This window comes from Entelurus aequoreus, linkage group LG22 (genome assembly GCF_033978785.1).
Source record: "Entelurus aequoreus isolate RoL-2023_Sb linkage group LG22, RoL_Eaeq_v1.1, whole genome shotgun sequence".
Classification (NCBI taxonomy): domain Eukaryota; kingdom Metazoa; phylum Chordata; class Actinopteri; order Syngnathiformes; family Syngnathidae; genus Entelurus; species Entelurus aequoreus.
Window position 1 is genome coordinate 45,762,324 of NC_084752.1, and position 18,400 is coordinate 45,780,723.

General features: G+C 39.5%; 1 protein-coding gene and 1 long non-coding RNA gene across 4 annotated transcripts in view; one reads left to right on the forward strand and one right to left on the reverse strand.

The window, feature by feature from the left end:
• The window catches only part of LOC133639840 (serine/threonine-protein kinase/endoribonuclease IRE1-like), a 344,495-nt gene that overhangs the window by 105,379 nt on the left and 220,716 nt on the right, over positions 1–18,400 (reverse strand). The window lies entirely within an intron of this gene.
• On the forward strand, positions 5,228–15,980 carry LOC133639523 (uncharacterized). Of its 2 annotated transcripts, none has more exons than XR_009823805.1 (4): positions 5,228–5,490; positions 5,565–5,639; positions 12,279–12,403; positions 15,128–15,980. It is a non-coding gene; the product is annotated as an uncharacterized LOC133639523 (long non-coding RNA). The 2 variants fall into 2 exon arrangements; XR_009823806.1 differs by having other exon boundaries at positions 5,565–5,635.

Sequence of the window (18,400 nt, forward strand, 5' to 3'; positions counted from 1 at the left end):
CCGCCAGTCGCAGCCCCACGCCGCCAAGTGCCGCCCGTGGCTGCCCCACGCCGCCAAGTGCCGCCCGTGGCTGCCCCACGCCGCCAAGTGCCGCCCGTGGCTGCCCCACGCCGCCAAGTGCCGCCCGTGGCTGCCCCACGCCGCCAAGTGCCGCCCGTGGCTGCCCCACGCCGCCAAGTGCCGCCCGTGGCTGCCCCACGCCGCCAAGTGCCGCCCGTGGCTGCCCCACGCCGCCAAGTGCCGCCCGTGGCTGCCCCACGCCGCCAAGTGCCGCCAGTCGCAGCCCCACGCCGCCAAGTGCCGCCCGTGGCTGCCCCACGCCGCCAAGTGCCGCCCGTGGCTGCCCCACGCCGCCAAGTGCCGCCCGTGGCTGCCCCACGCCGCCAAGTGCCGCCCGTGGCTGTCCCACGCCAAGACCAAAGCCAAGACCAAGACCCGCCAAGTGACCAAGACCAAGACCCGCCAAGTGACCAAGACCAAGACCCGCCAAGTGACCAAGACCAAGACCCGCCAAGTGACCAAGACCAAGACCCGCCAAGTGACCAAGACCAAGACCCGCCAAGTGACCCAAACCAAGACCAAGTCCAAGCACAGCTACACCAAGACCAAGTCCAAGACCAACTACGCCAAGACCAAGACCAACCACGCCGAGTCCAAGACCAAGACCAACCACGCCGAGTCCAAGACCAAGACCAACCACGCCAAGTCCAAGACCAAGACCAACCACGCCAAGACCAAGTCCAAGACCAAGACCCAGACCCTCGCCAAGACCAAGACCAAGACCCATGCCAAGACCAAGACCCTCGTCAAGACCCGCCACGCCAAGCTTCGCCGCCTGACGCACCACGCCAAGCTTCGCCGCCTGACGCACCACGCCAAGCTTCGCCGCCTGCCACGACAACGCGCCCACCTCCTCGTCGGCCAAGGATGTGGCCTTTCCATGGGCGTCCGCCACGCCAGGTGCGCCGACCTCCTCGTCTGCCACGAATGTGGCCATTCCCAGGTCGCCCACCTCGTCAGGTTCAGCGGCGGTCTACCCGCCGCCGCCACCTGACTCTGCCCCGGTGGATTCGGGGACACCTGGTCTGGCGATCCACCGCCATGTCCCCCTCCCCCCCTCCCATGACTCTTGATCCTGTTTTTTGTTTTTGGACATCTGGGATCTGTCCGTAAGGGGGGGGTTCTGTCATGTCTGTGTTCATGTTTTTGTTTGGCCATGTGCTGTTTTGTTTTTTGGACAATTCCTTAGTTCCTGGTTTCACTTCCTGGTTTTGTTTGTCACCATAGCAACCATTAGTTTCACCTGTTCCACGTTTGGACTCACACACACCTGTCTCACGTTTTCACAGTCATGTCATGCACCTGTTCACAGTTAGTCACGCACCTGTTTTCACTTTTCATGTCACTATATAGGCTTTTCTGTTTCTGTTGTTCGTCCTGGCGACAGCACCCATTCATGCCATGTCCACAGTTCCTTGTCACGTTAGTTCTTGTTTCATCTCTTGTCACGTAAGTTTTTGTTTGTTTAATGTTCATAGTTCTCCGCCATTGTGCGCGCCCTTTGTTTTTCTAGTCAAGTTTTTTACCTCCGCTGTGAGCGCCTTTTGTTTGTACCTTTTGTTTGAGTTTATAGTAATAATTAAACTATGTCTTTACCTGCACGCCACGTCCGTTCCAATTCTTTTGCACCACGGGAGAGCAAACCACGCCAAAGACCAAGTCTTGACAAATAAGAGTATATGAATAACAGTGTATGAATAAGAGTGGATGAATAAGAGTGGATGACTAAGAGTGTATGACTAAGACTGTATGAATAAGAGTGTATGAATAAGAGTATATGAATAAGAGTATATGAATAACAGTGTATGAATAAGAGTGTATGAATAAGAGTATATGAATAAGAGTGGATGAATAAGAGTGGATGACTAAGAGTGTATGACTAAGACTGTATGAATAAGAGTGTATGAATAAGAGTATATGAATAAGAGTGGATGAATAAGAGTGGATGACTAAGAGTGTATGACTAAGACTGTATGAATAAGAGTGTATGAATAAGAGTATATGAATAAGAGTATATGAATAACAGTGTATGAATAAGAGTGTATGAATAAGAGTATATGAATAAGAGTGTATGAATAAGAGTGGATGACTAAGAGTGTATGAATAAGAGTGTATGAATAAGAGTGGATGACTAAGAGTGTATGAATAAGAGTATATGAATAAGAGTATATGAATAAGAGTGTATGAATAAGAGTGGATGACTAAGAGTGTATGAATAAGAGTGGATGACTAAGAGTATATGAATAAGAGTGTATGAATAAGAGTATATGAATAAGATTATATGAATAACAGTGTATGAATAAGAATGTATGAATAAGAGTATATGAATAACAGTGTATGACTAAGAGTATATGAATAAGAGTATATGAATAAGAGTGTATGAATAAGAGTGGATGACTAAGAGTATATGAATAAGAGTGTATGAATAAGAGTATATGAATAAGATTATATGAATAACAGTGTATGAATAAGAATGTATGAATAAGAGTATATGAATAAGAGTATATGAATAAGAGTGTATGAATAAGAGTGGATGACTAAGAGTGTATGAATAAGAGTGTATGAATAAGATTATATGAATAACAGTGTATGAATAAGAATGTATGAATAAGAGTATATGAATAAGAGTGGATGAATAAGAGTGGATGACTAAGAGTGTATGAATAAGAGTATATGAATAAGAGTATATGAATAAGAGTGGATGAATAAGAGTGGATGACTAAGAGTGTATGAATAAGATTATATGAATAACAGTGTATGAATAAGAATGTATGAATAAGAGTATATGAATAACAGTGTATGAATAAGAGTATATGAATAAGAGTGTATGAATAAGAGTGGATGACTAAGAGTGTATGAATAAGAGTATATGAATAACAGTGTATGAAAAAGAATGTATGAATAAGAGTATATGAATAACAGTGTATGAATAAGAGTATATGAATAAGAGTGTATGAATAAGAGTGGATGATTAAGAGTGTATGACTAAGAGTGTATGAATAAGAATGTATGAATAAGAGTATATGAATAAGAGTGGATGACTAAGAGTGTATAACTAAGAGTGTATGAATAAGATTATATGAATAACAGTGTATGAATAAGAATGTATGAATAAGAGTATATGAATAACAGTGTATGAATAAGAGTATATGAATAAGAGTGTATGAATAAGAGTGGATGACTAAGAGTGTATGAATAAGATTATATGAATAACAGTGTATGAATAAGAATGTATGAATAAGAGTATATGAATAAGAGTGTATGAATAAGAGTGGATGACTAAGAGTGTATGAATAAGAGTGTATGAATAAGAGTGTATGAATAAGAGTGGATGACTAAGAGTGTATGAATAAGAGTATATGAATAAGATTATATGAATAACAGTGTATGAATAAGAATGTATGAATAAGAGTTTATGAATAACAGTGTATGAATAAGAGTATATGAATAAGAGTATATGAATAAGAGTGGATGACTAAGAGTGTATGAATAAGAGTGGATGACTAAGAGTGTATGAATAAGAGTGTATGAATAAGAGTGGATGACTAAGAGTGTATGAATAAGAGTGTATGAATAAGAGTGTATGAATAAGAGTGGATGACTAAGAGTGTATGAATAAGAGTGTATGAATAACAGTGTATGAATAAGAGTGTATGACTAAGAGTGTATGAATAAGAGTGGATGACTAAGAGTGTATGAATAAGAGTGTATGAATAAGAGTGTATGAATAAGAGTGTATGAATAAGAGTGGATGACTAAGAGTGTATGAATAAGAGTGGATGACTAAGAGTGTATGAATAAGAGTGTATGAATAAGAGTGTATGAATAAGAGTGGATGACTAAGAGTATATGAATAAGAGTATATGAATAAGATTATATGAATAACAGTGTATGAATAAGAATGTATGAATAAGAGTATATGAATAACAGTGTATGAATAAGAGTATATGAATAAGAGTGTATGAATAAGAGTATATGAATAGGAGTGTATGAATAAGAGTGGATGACTAAGAGTGTATGACTAAGAGTGTATGAATAAGATTATATGAATAACAGTGTATGAATAAGAATGTATGAATAAGAGTATATGAATAACAGTGTATGAATAAGAGTATATGAATAAGAGTATATGAATAAGAGTGTATGAATAAGAGTGGATGAATAAGAGTATATGAATAAGAGTGTATGAATAAGAGTGGATGAATAAGAGTGGATGACTAAGAGTGTATGAATAAGAGTATATGAATAAGATTATATGAATAACAGTGTATGAATAAGAATGCATGAATAAGAGTATATGAATAAGAGTGTATGAATAAGAGTATATGAATAAGAGTGTATGAATAAGAGTGTATGAATAAGAGTGTATGAATAAGAGTGTATGAATAAGAATGTACGAATAAGAGTGTATGAATAAGATTATATGAATAAGAATGCATGAATAAGAGTGTATGAATAAGATTATATGAATAAGAGTGGATGACTAAGAGTGTATGAATAAGATTATATGACTAAGAGTGTATGAATAAGAGTATATGAATAAGAGTGTATGAATAAGAATGTACGAATAACAGTGTATGAATAAGATTATATGACTAAGAGTGTATGAATAAGAGTGTATGAATAAGAGTGTATGAATAAGAGTGTATGAATAAGATTATATGAATAAGAATGCATGAATAAGAGTATATGAATAAGATTATATGAATAAGAGTGTATGAATAAGAGTGTATGACTAAGATTTATTCATGTATTTTATTATATAAAAATGGGAGCCATTACCTCCCTGCTTGGCACTCAGCATCAAGGGTTGGAATTGGGGGTTGAATCACCAAAATGATTCCCGGGCGCGGCCACCGCTGCTGCTCACTGCTCCCCTCACCTCCCTGGGGGTGATCAAGGGTGATGGTTCAAATGCAGAGAATAATTTCGCCACACCTAGTGTGTGTGTGTGACAATCATTGGCACTTTAACTGAACTTTTAATGATGTTATTCATATTATTCAGATTGAAAAGCTTAAGGGGCCGCATGTGGCCCCCGGACGTTCATTTGCCCAGCTCTGTGCTAAGGTGATCTCTAGAAGTGGTCCACACTCCATATCAGTAGGTGGCGGTAATGCACACCAGAAGGTTGCTTGCCAACCTGCTATAAAAAAAAAAAGAAGAAGAAGAAGATCCACACTTCCGGGTGGTGATGACGTCGCGTCGTGACGTCATATTTCAAAATGGCAGAGCCCGCGGAAAGACCCCCTGGAGTCGACTCCATTTCCCAAGAAAAGATGTCAACAGCGCGACTTGTAACAATTATAAGGCCGAGGAGGGTTATTTGAACACACACCATTCAATTATTATAAATGAAAGTCACGTTTTTTAACCGCTCCGGTCTCGTCCCAGCGGAAGTGACGCTAGCACGTCATCAGAATACAACAGGTTGCTAGCTAACACGCCTCCTATCATGTCAGCGCTGTTATTTGTTCCAATGTCATTCATTCCTTCTCATTTAGATCAACACGACGAGAGAGACATTCTGCCGCTAGACGAAGGTCACCGAGCAGCGACGAAGTTTGCATTTTCGGTAGGTGAGTGTTCAATTGTCCTCCGAGAAAAGTTGCATGAAGTCATTCTATTACACAGGTGAAAGTCATACACACATAATATGCTGGAAAAGTCCATTCATGTCAGCAATTAACTTCAAATGTCAAACTCATTTGTGATGTTAAAGGGAAAACAATACTTAACTGTGCTTAAATGTATTTATATTATTCAAATGTGAATGATGCTGTATAATAGACTGTATTTATGTTATTGACATGTGAATAATGCTGTATAATCAGTGTTGGGACTAACGCGTTACAAAGTAACTAGTAGTCTAACGCCTTATTTTTTATATTCAGTAACTCAGTTACCGTTACTACATGATGCGTTACTGCGTTATTTGATGTCATTTCTTATGTAGTATCGGCTAAAAACAGAAGATCTGAGTGTGTTTTATTGGAGAGTTGCAGTGTCGTCCTTCTGAATGATTCCCGGGCGCGGCGCCGCTGCTGCCCACTGCTCCCCAAGGGGATGGGTCAAATGCAGAGGACAAATTTCACCACACCTAGTGTGTGTGTGTGACAATCATTGGTACTTTAACTTGAACTTAACTTAATTCTTCCTGTGTCACAACGGGGACAAGAGAAGAGGCGCTGTGTGTGTGTGTGTGTGTGTGTGTGTGTGTGTGTGTGTGTGTGTGTGTGTGTGTGTGTGTGTGTGTGTGTGTGTGTGTGTGTGTGTGTGGGTGTGGAGAGGGGTGGGGGGGCGTGTCTGTGTTTACTTACAAGACATCATGGTGGAGCTGAAGCCGAGTTTCTTAACATGGAGATATTCTAGACTGACCATGTGTCTTCTTTTGCGGGGCTGTCCGGGCGGAGTTTCTTAAATGCCTCAAATGTCCGGCAGGGTTGCGTATATTTTCAATGTACGTTCAGGGTTAAAGGCCTACTGAAACCCACTACTACCGACCACGCAGTCTGATAGTTTATATATCAATGATGAAATCTTAACATTATAACACATGCCAATACGGCCGGGTTAACTTATAAAGTGACATTTTAAATTTGCCGCTAAACTTCCGGTTCGAAACGCCTCTGCGGATGACGTATGCGCGTGACGTAGCCCGGCGAACACGGGTATGCCTTCCACATTGAAGCCGATACGAAAAAGCTCTGTTTTCATTTCATAATTCCACAGTATTCTGGACATCTGTGTTCGTGAATCTGTTTCAATCATGTTCATTGCATTATGGAGAAGGAAGCCAAGCAAGCAAAGAAGAAAGTTGTCGGTGCGAAATGGACGTATTTTTCGAACGTAGTCAGCCACAACAGTACACAGCCGGCGCTTCTTTGTTTACATTCCCGAAAGATGCAGTCAAGATGGAAGAACTCGGATAACAGAGACTCTAACCAGGAGGACTTTTGATTTGGATACACAGACGCCTGTAGAGAACTGGGACAACACAGACTCTTACCAGGATTACTTTGATTTGGATGACAAAGACGCAGACGTGCTACTGTGAGTATGCAGCTTTGGCTTTTTTTTGCGTATGTACGTAACTTTTTTAAAATATATAAGCTTTATGAACCTTGGGTTAGGTGAACGGTCTTTTGGGCTGAGTGATTGTGTGTGTTGATCATGTGTTTGAATTGTATTGGCGTGTTCTATGGAGCTAGGAGCTAGCAGAGGAGCTATGAGCTAGCATAACACGTACCGTACCGTACGTGCGCGTCACGTACGTAACTTTTTAAAAATATATAAGCTTTATGAACCTTGGGTTAGGTGAACGGTCTTTTGGGCTGAGTGATTGTGTGTGTTGATCAGGTGTTTGAATTGTATTGGCGTGTTCTATGGAGCTAGGAGCTAGCAGAGGAGCTAGGAGCTAGCATAACAAACACGCAGGTGTTATTATGCAGGATTAATTTGTGGCATATTAAATATAAGCCTGGTTGTGTTGTGGCTAATAGAGTATATATATGTCTTGTGTTTATTTACTGTTGTAGTCATTCCCAGCTGAATATCAGGTACCGTGAGTATGCAGCCTTGGCTGCTAAACATTCGATAACTTGACCGTATGTGCGCGTCACGTACGTAACTTTTTAAAAATATATAAGCTTTATGAACCTTGGGTTAGGTAAACTGTCTTTTGGGCTGAGTGATTGTGTGTGTTGATCAGGTGTTTGAATTGTATTGGCGTGTTCTATGGAGCTAGGAGCTAGCAGAGGAGCTAGGAGCTAGCATAACAAACACGCAGGTGTTTTTATGCAGGATTAATTTGTGGCATATTAAATATAAGCCTGGTTGTGTTGTGGCTAATAGAGTATATATATGTCTTGTGTTTATTTACTGTTGTAGTCATTCCCAGCTGAATATCAGGTCACCCTCGGCTCTCACAGCATCTTCCCTATCTGAATAGCTTCAACTCCCCACTAGTCCTTCACTTGCACTTTACTCATCCACAAATCTTTCATCCTCGCTCAAATTAATGGGGAAATTGTCGCTTTCTCGGTCCGAATCTCTCTCACTTCATGCGGCCATCATTGTAAACAATAGGGAACTTTGCGTATATGTTCAACTGACTACGTCACGCTACTTCCGGTAGGTGCAAGCCTTTTTTTTATCAGATACCAAAAGTTGCAATCTTTATCGTCGTTGTTCTATACTAAATCCTTTCAGCAAAAATATGGCAATATCGCGAAATGATCAAGTATGACACATAGAATAGATCTGCTATCCCCGTTTAAATAAAAAAAATTCATTTCAGTAGGCCTTTAAATGTATTTATATTATTCAAATGTGAATGATGCTGTATAATAGACTGTATTTATGTTATTGACATGTGAATAATGCTGTATAATCAGTGTTGGGACTAACGCGTTACAAAGTAACTAGTAGTCTAACGCCTTATTTTTTATATTCAGTAACTCAGTTACCGTTACTACATGATGCGTTACTGCGTTATTTGATGTCATTTCTTATGTAGTATCGGCTAAAAACAGAAGATCTGAGTGTGTTTTATTGGAGAGTTGCAGTGTCGTCCTTCTGAATGATTCCCGGGCGCGGCGCCGCTGCTGCCCACTGCTCCCCAAGGGGATGGGTCAAATGCAGAGGACAAATTTCACCACACCTGGTGTGTGTGTGACAATCATTGGTACTTTAACTTTAACTTAACTTAATTCTTCCTGTGTCACAACGGGGACAAGAGAAGAGGCGCTGTGTGTGTGTGTGTGTGTGTGTGTGTGTGTGTGTGTGTGTGTGTGTGTGTGTGTGTGTGTGTGTGGGTGTGAAGAGGGGTGGGGGGCGGGGGGCGTGTCTGTGTTTACTTACAAGACATCATGGTGGAGCTGAAGCCGAGTTTCTTAACATGGAGATATTCTAGACTGACCATGTGTCTTCTTTTGCGGGGCTGTCCGGGCGGAGTTTCTTAAATGCCTCAAATGTCCGGCAGGGTTGCGTATATTTTCAATGTACGTTCAGGGTTAAGATGGGGTTGAAAACAAAACTAATTCGTGCAGCATTCGTGAGGGAGGGACAGAGAGAGCGAGGGAGTGGATTGATTGATTGAGACTTTTATTAATAGATTGCACAGTACAGTACATATTCCGTACAATTGACCACTAAATGGTAACACCCGAATAAGTTTTTCAACTTGTTTAAATCGGGGTCCACATTAATCAATTTATTTCAAACTGTCATTGCTCAAAACATAATATTGAATCAAAATCAATGTTATTATGAATTATTGACCTATCCAAGGTTCCCATTACTTCACATCAAATATTCCACTTTGAAAAATATTTTTGGTGGAAGATTTTGCATATTTTGTGTGTTTGCCATTAAAAACATAGTTTTGTTTGACAAAAAAGGGCGGAAAACAAACAGACAAAAAAACAACATAACTACAACATTTTGAAATGAGGGATAGATCTGAAGTTGATGTAGACTCCAGAGATTTAAGCGTTAAATATAAAATGTTTGTATGCCCTGGTACACCATTATCATCATTTCATGACCCAAGCAAAACACTTTTTACACTTTTATACTGAAATAAATACACCTACAACTCAATTCAATAAAAACATAGAAAAAACTACCAGCAGCGGTAAAGTTTAGATCCATGAAGGAAAGAAGAAAGTGAATGAATGTTTATAACTGAATACATTTACATATGTATACAAATTTGTTTGATTTCTTTATTATTTTTTTTGATGAATTAAGTAACGTTTATGACAACCTTTTTCCAAAACACAATATATAATGTGAGATATAACAGGATAATGCATACGTTTATCTTTTTTGTTGTCAAAACGCTTACCAAACGTGGGACCCCAAAAATTTACTGTAGGACCCCATTTTTATGACTTGATGGGGTCCCTGGGACCCCATTTTGAAAATTCCTAGCGCTGATCAACAGATTGTATTATTCTCCAGTGCAATAACAGTACTTAAATGAAGGCTTAAAGGGCATTAATGGTAGCTTTAAAAAAAAGAAGAAGAAAAAAACAAGTAACTAAATAGTTACTTTTCACAATAACGCATTACTTTTTGGTGTAAGTAACTGAGTTAGTAACTGAGTTGCTTTTGAAATAAAGTAACTAGTAACTGTAACTAGTTACTGGTTTTCAGTAACTAACCCAACACTGTGTATAATAGACTGTATTTATATTATTCACAAGTGAATAATGCTGTATAATAGACTGTATTTATATTATTCACATGTAAAAAATACCTTAGTGTTTATTTTTATTGTGAGCGAACTGTGGTGCTGAATTTCCCCGAGGGATCAATAAAGTACTTTCTATTCTATTCTATTCTAAAAACATCCAAATCCATTGCTATTCTTTATATAAAGTAAGACACATGCTGAATAAGAAATATCTGCACATGATTCCTTGAGTAATTCGATTACAAAATACATTCGAGGAATTGTTGCTGCCTCGAGGTGTCGTACATTTTTTTTTTTACGGCATTTTGCCTGGTTCACTAAACAGTAGTCAAAGCTCACGTTTCGCACAGACTGTTTAGGTGTTGCACAGCGTGTTTACGTCACAGATCATCCCCCCCTTGCACTGCACGACACCGCTCTTTTAAGTACGCTCCAGTTTAGAAAATGTTTAAACGGCACCGTATGATAATCATCAAAAACGCACGAGAGACAAGAACTTTGTTTATGCGGTCACACCACACAGCACATAGGGCTGTGAGCGCACCTGTTTTTATTAGCACATACACATTTTTAGCTGTGCGTGTCAGCCTTCAATAATGAAAACAGGCGTTTAGGAAATAAGACGATTAGGCCAACCACAATAATTGAGGGCACATCTTAACGTGTATAATTAAACAAAATTATGATTTATTCGATTAATCGATCGGGATATTCGATAGAATACTCGATTACTAAAATATTCGATAGCTGCAGCTGTAGTTATATTATTCTTTTATTTTTCCATATCTAACATACTGTGTTGAACTTTGGGGAAATGTTTATAGAACAAACACAGGCTCAATAATTCAACTTGAAAAAAGGGTCATTAGAATAATACACAAGGCTGGCTACGATGAACCTACCAATCCATTATTCGTAAGTTCTAATGTAGAGGTGTCAAACTCATTTTAGATCGGGGGCCACATGGACAAAAATCTACTCCCAAGTGGGCCGGACTGGTAAAATCAAGGCACGATAACTTAAAAATAAAGACAACTTCAGATTGTTTGTTTTTTTCTTTGTTAAAAATAGAGCAAGCACATTCTGAAAATGTACAAATCCTAATGTTGTTGTTTTTTTTTTACACTTACTTGTTGCGGTTAATAGTATTCTACCTTTATTTGTCGATATGTATACTTTCTGATTAAATGATGTGATAATGTTCATCAGTCAACTCATTGGTGTTCATTTTTAATCTATTAAGATCAAATAATAATATGTTATTTAAATGGAGGCTTCTCACATGATGAGATAACTTCTGGAAATGACTGGCTCATAAGGGTCAAAGGTATAAATGTGTGTGTCCAAGTTCAAGGAAAAGGCAGGCTGTCTTCTTCTAATGGATTTATTACAATCTTTACAAGCTGGGTAACGTTTGCTGTGGTCTGGAACAACATGGCGCACAAACAACTATCAGAAATGCAGCCAATATTACGTACAGATAATGTGTCATGAGACATGCAAATATAAATGAAATGCACAGAGGACATAAGTAAAGGAAATTAAATGAGCTCAAATATTCCTACAAACGAGTCATAATGATGCAATATGTACATACAGCTAGCTTAAATAGCATGTTAGCATTGATTAGCTTGCAGTCATGCTCTGACCAAATATGCCCGATTAGCACTCCAACAAGTCAATAACATCAACAAAGCTCACCTTTTGTGCATTCGCGCACAGCGTAGAACGTTTGGTGGACAAAATGAGACAAAGAAGAAGTGGCATAAAACACGTCTTTCTGTGGCAGCGTCGGAGAAAGTTGTACATGTAAACAAACAACAATGAGTTCAAGGATCGCTGAAATTAGTAGGACAAAACAGTGCTTGCTAAATCCTCTCATCAGTGAAGCATGTTTAACATAAACAGTGGGACTTCTAACAATTAGGAAGGTTTGTGTCATGTTTGTTCTCCTACAGAAAATATATTCAAATAAAAATGTTCTTCATCTTTTTCCATTTTCACACATCTCTGAAAGAGGTCCAGGGAGCCACGAGGGCGGTGCTAAAGAGACGCGGGTTGCTGACCCCCGGCCTACACCCTAGACTGGCCGCCAGTTCATCACAGGACACATGAACAAGCCTTCGCCCTCAAATCAGAGAAGTATTCATTTACTCTAACATGATTTTTATTCAGTTCAATGCATTTATTGTCATTGTCATAGTGAATAACACACACACTGCATAGTAACCATGTAGCAAAAATGCGTTAGGTGGTGCAATCCTGACCCATGAAACACGGCGTAAACACAAAGGGTGCCACGAACGATGCACAAAATTCACAGTCTGGTATGGATCGGTACTTGAGCGGCGCCGTTCCATACATTTTTTCAATACCCAAAAGAGGGAAATGTTCATGCCTTTTTTTAAACTTGTGGTTTATTGAAATTGTCGTTGTCCACGACAGAAAACGGTCGGCAAGGCGAGTTTATTTACAGAGCACAGTTCGTACTACAGGCAGGCCAGTCTAGTACCCGCACTCTTTTACTACGAAGCCACGCTGTTGTAACACGTGCAGAATGTGGCTCGGCGATATCTTACTGAAATAAGCAGGGGCGGCCATGAAAAAGACGTCGCTTGGATGGCAACTTTTCTTGCTCCAAAACCTGTATGTACCTTTCAGCATTAATGGTGCCTTCACAAACGTGTAAGTTACCCACTAATACACCCCCATATCATCAATCTTTATTGCAGACCTTGAGATCCATTTAAACATATAAAAACAGAATATAATACATTAAAAAACAAAACAATAAAAACATACATTAAAAACAAAACAAAACAAGTTTTCCATACAATTACAGACGCTGGGTTTTCAACTTTGCGCCTAGAACAATCCGGATGGTTCTTTTCCTCTTTGGACCGGAGGACACGACGTCCACAGTTTCCAAAAACAATTTGAAATGTGGACTTGTCAGACCACAGAACACTTTTCCAGTTTGCATCAGTACATCTTAGATGAGCTCGGGCCGAGCGAAGCCGGCGGCGTTTCTGGGTGTTGTTGATAAATGGCATTCGCTTTGCATTGTAGAGTTTTAACTTGCACTTACAGATGTAGCGACCAACTGTAGTTACTGACAGTGGTTTTCTGAAGTGTTCCTGAGTCCATGTGGTGATATCCTTTACACACTGATGTCGCTTTTTGATGCAGTACCAACACAAATACAACTTTGAAACTACGTGCTTTCTGAGAAGATTACCGTAGTAACTAGTATATCATGCAAAAGCGCAGATTCCAACCAATCAGTCCATCTTAGATGAGCTCGGGCCGAGCGAAGCCAGCGGCGTTTCTGGGTGTTGTTGCATTTATCAACAACACCCAGAAACGCAGAGTTTTGAGGACGAAAATGAATTGATACCATTTTAGAATAAGGCTGTAACATAGCAAAATGTGGCAAAAAATGAAGCGCTGTGAATACTTTCCGGATGCAGTGTACAGTATAAAGGGCAGATCAATAGAAGTGATAATTAGACGTTGCAGTTCATGGGTGGGATGTGAGAGAGGGTCACTGCCTGAGGATACAGACGAGCTGTTGGCAAGTTGTCCTGGCACGTATAGACCTGTTCCTTCTACCTGAGGGCCGCAGGTGAGGAGCAGGGTGTTGTTGGTCACGCAGAATGCTGTGCACTCGCCTCAGACAGCAGGTAGTGTAGACTGTGCCCATCTCTGGAAGACTTGATTTTTTTTCAGCTCTTTTAATCACCGATTAGAGAGTCTGCTGTCATGGCACACTTATAAAAGCTCACTCTTACACTAGGAAGCGGAGTCATTCATTGCGCTTTACCTGACACATGAAACGTGACAAATACGATCGCTGAGATGAAAGGGATCAGGCCCGTGAACAGGTTCTATCCGGATGAATTTGCTAAGTATACAAATGAGCTGAAATTTTTCTATGAAAGAAACTGCTGTTTTAAATGTGTCCACTAGATGTGGCAATGGCAATTCTTTGTATCTTTGTAGATGATGCTACATACAGTATGTACAAAAAAAATAAAACACATGATGTTAGTGCAACAGTCGAAGAAAATTAGCAAACTACATAAATAACATCCTGTAATTTGATTTTGATTTTTTTTTTTTATCTTGTCGAAAATGAACACCAATGAGTTGACTGATGAACATTATCACGTCATTTATTCAGAAAGTATAAATAACGACAATTAAAGGTAGAACACTATTAACTGCAACATGTAAGTGTAAAAAAACAACATGATTTGTTTATTTTTGAGAAATTCTATTTTTAAACCAAGAAAACAATCTGAAGTTGTCTTTATTTTTAAGTTATCGTGCCGTGATTTTACCAGTCCGGCCCACTTGGGAGTAGATTTTTCTCAATGTGGCCCCCGATCTAAAATGAGTTTGACACCTCTGGCCTAGATAAATTGGTAAACATCCTCACAAATATTGATATAAAGCATTACCGTATTTTCCGGACCATAGGGCACACCGGATTATAAGGAGCACTGCCGATGAATGGTCTATTTTTGATCTTTTTTTCATATATAAGGCGCACCGGATTATAAGGCGCATTAAAGGAGTCATAATATATATATTTTTTTCTAAATGTAAAAGACTTCCTTGGGGTCTACATAACATGTAATGGTGGTTCTTTGCTCAAAATGTTGCATAGATGATGTTTTACACATCATCTTCCAGCCGCTTCCGGGTGCGCCGTTTTGTGGGCGGTCTTATTTACGTGGCTCACCTTCGGCAGCGTCTTCTCCCCGTCATCTTTGTTGTGAAGTGTCAAAAGATGGAGCTAACTGTTTTAATGACATTCAGACTTTACTTCAATCAATAACGGAGCAGCATCTCCTCATCCAGAAACAACAACACCAGAAATGTGTCCCGTGAAAAACCGTCCGACCAGAACTCTAATAACTAAAGTTCCTTGGGTGAATAATGGTAACTCACTACACCGGTATGTTTTAGGGCTTTCATGGCGAGTTTACTGACTGAAATAAGTAATAACTTTACACTGCTTTTTATTAGAAATGGCAACAGCAGAGGATGGATGTCCCATAACAAGAAGGTGGAGAAAAAGAAGAAGCTTATCGACTACGGTGTCGGCACGGACTACAAAGGCGGACCTGCACAAATTTTCAGGTACCAGAAGGTAAGAAAAGTTTCTTTTGCATAATATTGCGAAACAAAACACCAGAAAATATGTCTTACCTTATACACACACCATAATAATACTCCTATGTTGAAGCACAGTACAATCCATCAAGCGGTGCAGTTTCATAGCTGACCAAAGTCCTACTAAAACATTTTGATAGATTTTTGAGCGCCGTGTGTAATGTTCTATATTTTCAATGGAGCATATACAATGTTGGTGTTGTTTACTTGAGTCATATTGCGGTCTACACAAAATCAAATCAAATCAATAATGGAGCAGCATCTCCTCATCCGGAAACAACCACACCGGAAATGTGTCCCGTGAAAAACCGTTCAACCGGAACTCTCTAATAACTAAACTTCCTTGGGTGAATAATGTAAACTCACTACACCGGTATGTTTTAGCGCTTTCATGGCAAGTTTACTGACAGATATAAGTGAGAACTTGACACTACTTTATATTAGAAATGGCAACAGCGGAGGATGAATGTCACATAACAAGAAGATAGAGAAAAAGAAGAAGCTTATTAACTACAAAGGCGGACACACAATTTTTCAAGACTCATGCAGATCCCAAATACAGATCAGCAGGTACCAGAAGTTAAGAAAAGTTGCATAATATTGCGAAACAAAACGCCAGATAATGTCTTACCTTATACACACACCATAATAATAGTGGTATGTTTAATGCGCCGACAATCCTTCAAGCGGTGCGGCTTCATAGCTGACCAAAGTCGTGCTAAAACATTTTGATAGATTTTTGAGCGCCGTGTCTAATGTTCTATATTTTCAACGGAACATTTAAAATGTTGCTGTTGTTTACTTAAAAGCCATCATAGTGCAGGCTACACGTATCTCTTATGTTTGACTGCCATCTACTGCTCACACTTATAATTACACCATGTACCAAATAAAATAGCCTCGAGGTGGGTAAGCTCAACCAAACTTGTTCATTACATTAGGCGCAACTGTGTAAGGCGCACTGAGAAATAAAAAAGGATTTTAAATGCGCCTTATAGTCCGGAAATTACGGTAAACGCATTAGCCAAAAAGTGCATTGTGTGTCCTCGCCGCGATCTATTTTTCATTGTTGAAATGTCGGCAAAGCAAATGTGAGTATGTGAAGAACGAACCTGGAGTGAAACAGCGCACAATTCAACGTCAAGTTCGGTCTCCATACCTTTCATCTTTACCATGGAAAAAAGGACGTACGCCAGGTTTTTGTGAATAAGCACAACATAACACGAGGCCCCTGCTGAATTGGGATCTGGTCACCCTTAGATATAGAGCAGTGGGAAAAGGGGAAGTGTGCCTGCTAACTCTCACATGCTGTGTGATTTGATAATAACATAAAAAAAGTCCACAATCCAATTTCACAGTGTGATGTTCAGTCAAAGGTCGTGCACTTTGGATCCTATTAAAAGTTCAAATGGACCGAGAGCACCCTCGCATAATGTAGGTGCACGGTGGTGATGATGGCGGTGGCAAATTAATATGTACAGTACAGTACATTATTACCTTTTTAACACTAAATTACAAAAAAAAAAAGTTTTGCTAAAATGTCGTAAGGGGAGACCCTTAAAAAAAATTCCAAAAAATGGACTTGCTTCAGCAGCACAATTCTGGTGCTGTAGTTGTAGGAGATGTCTCAAAACGTCATCAGGAGTCCCGATTAAACCTGTAAATGTAAGAAAATACATATTTTACGGAAACATTTTTTTTTTTGCTAAAATGTCGTAAAAAACATTCAAAAAAACCGACTTGCTTCAGCAGCACAATTCTGGTGCTGTAGTTGTAGGAGATGTCTCAAAACGTCATCAGGAGTCCCGATTAAACCTGTAAATGTAAGAAAATACATATTTTACGGAAACTTTTTTTTTTTTGCTAAAATGTCGTAAAAAACATTCAAAAAAACCGACTTGCTTCAGCAGCACAATTCTGGTGCTGTAGTTGTAGGAGATGTCTCAAAACGTCATCAGGAGTCCCGACTAAACCCGTAAATGTAAAAAAATGTAAGAAAATGCATATTTTACGAAAAAATGTTTTTGCTAAAATGTCGTAAGGGGGGACCCTTGCAAAAAATTCCAAAAAACGGACTTGCTTCAGCAGCACAATTCTGGTGCTGTAGTTGTAGGAGATGTCTCAAAACGTCATCAGGAGTCCCGACTAAACCCGTAAATGTAAGAAAATGTAAGAAAATGCATTTTTTACGAAAAACATTTTTTGCTAAAATGTCGTAAGGGGGGACCCTGTCGTAAAAATTCCAAAAAACGGACTTGCTTCAGCAGCACAATTCTGGTGCTGTAGTTGTAGGAGATGTCTCAAAACGTCATCAGGAATCCCTACAAAACCTAAAAATGGCATAAAATGCTTTTTTTGGGAAAACTTTTTTTTTACAAAAATTTTTTTCAAAAAACAGACTTGCTTCAGCAGCACAATTCTGGTGCTGTAGTTGTAGGAGATGTCTCAAAACGTCATCAGGAGTCCCGACTAAACCCGTAAATGTAAGAAAATGCATTTTTTACGAAAAACATTTTTTGCTAAAATGTCGTAAGGGGGGACCCTGTCGTAAAAATTCCAAAAAACGGACTTGCTTCAGCAGCACAATTCTGGTGCTGTAGTTGTAGGAGATGTCTCAAAACGTCATCAGGAGTCCCGACTAAACCCGAAAATGGAAGAAATTAGAAGAAAATGCATATTTCACGGAAAAAAAATATTTTGCAAAATGTCGTAAAAAAAATTCAAAAAAACGGACTTGCTTCAGCAGCACAATTCTGGTGCTGTAGTTGTAGGAGATGTCTCAAAACGTCATCAGGAGTCCCGACTAAACCCGTAAATGTAAGAAAATGTAAGAAAATGCATTTTTTACTAAAATGTCGTAAGGGGGGACCCTGTCGTAAAAATTCCAAAAAACTGACTTGCTTCAGCAGCACAATTCTGGTGCTGTAGTTGTAGGAGATGTCTCAAAACGTCATCAGG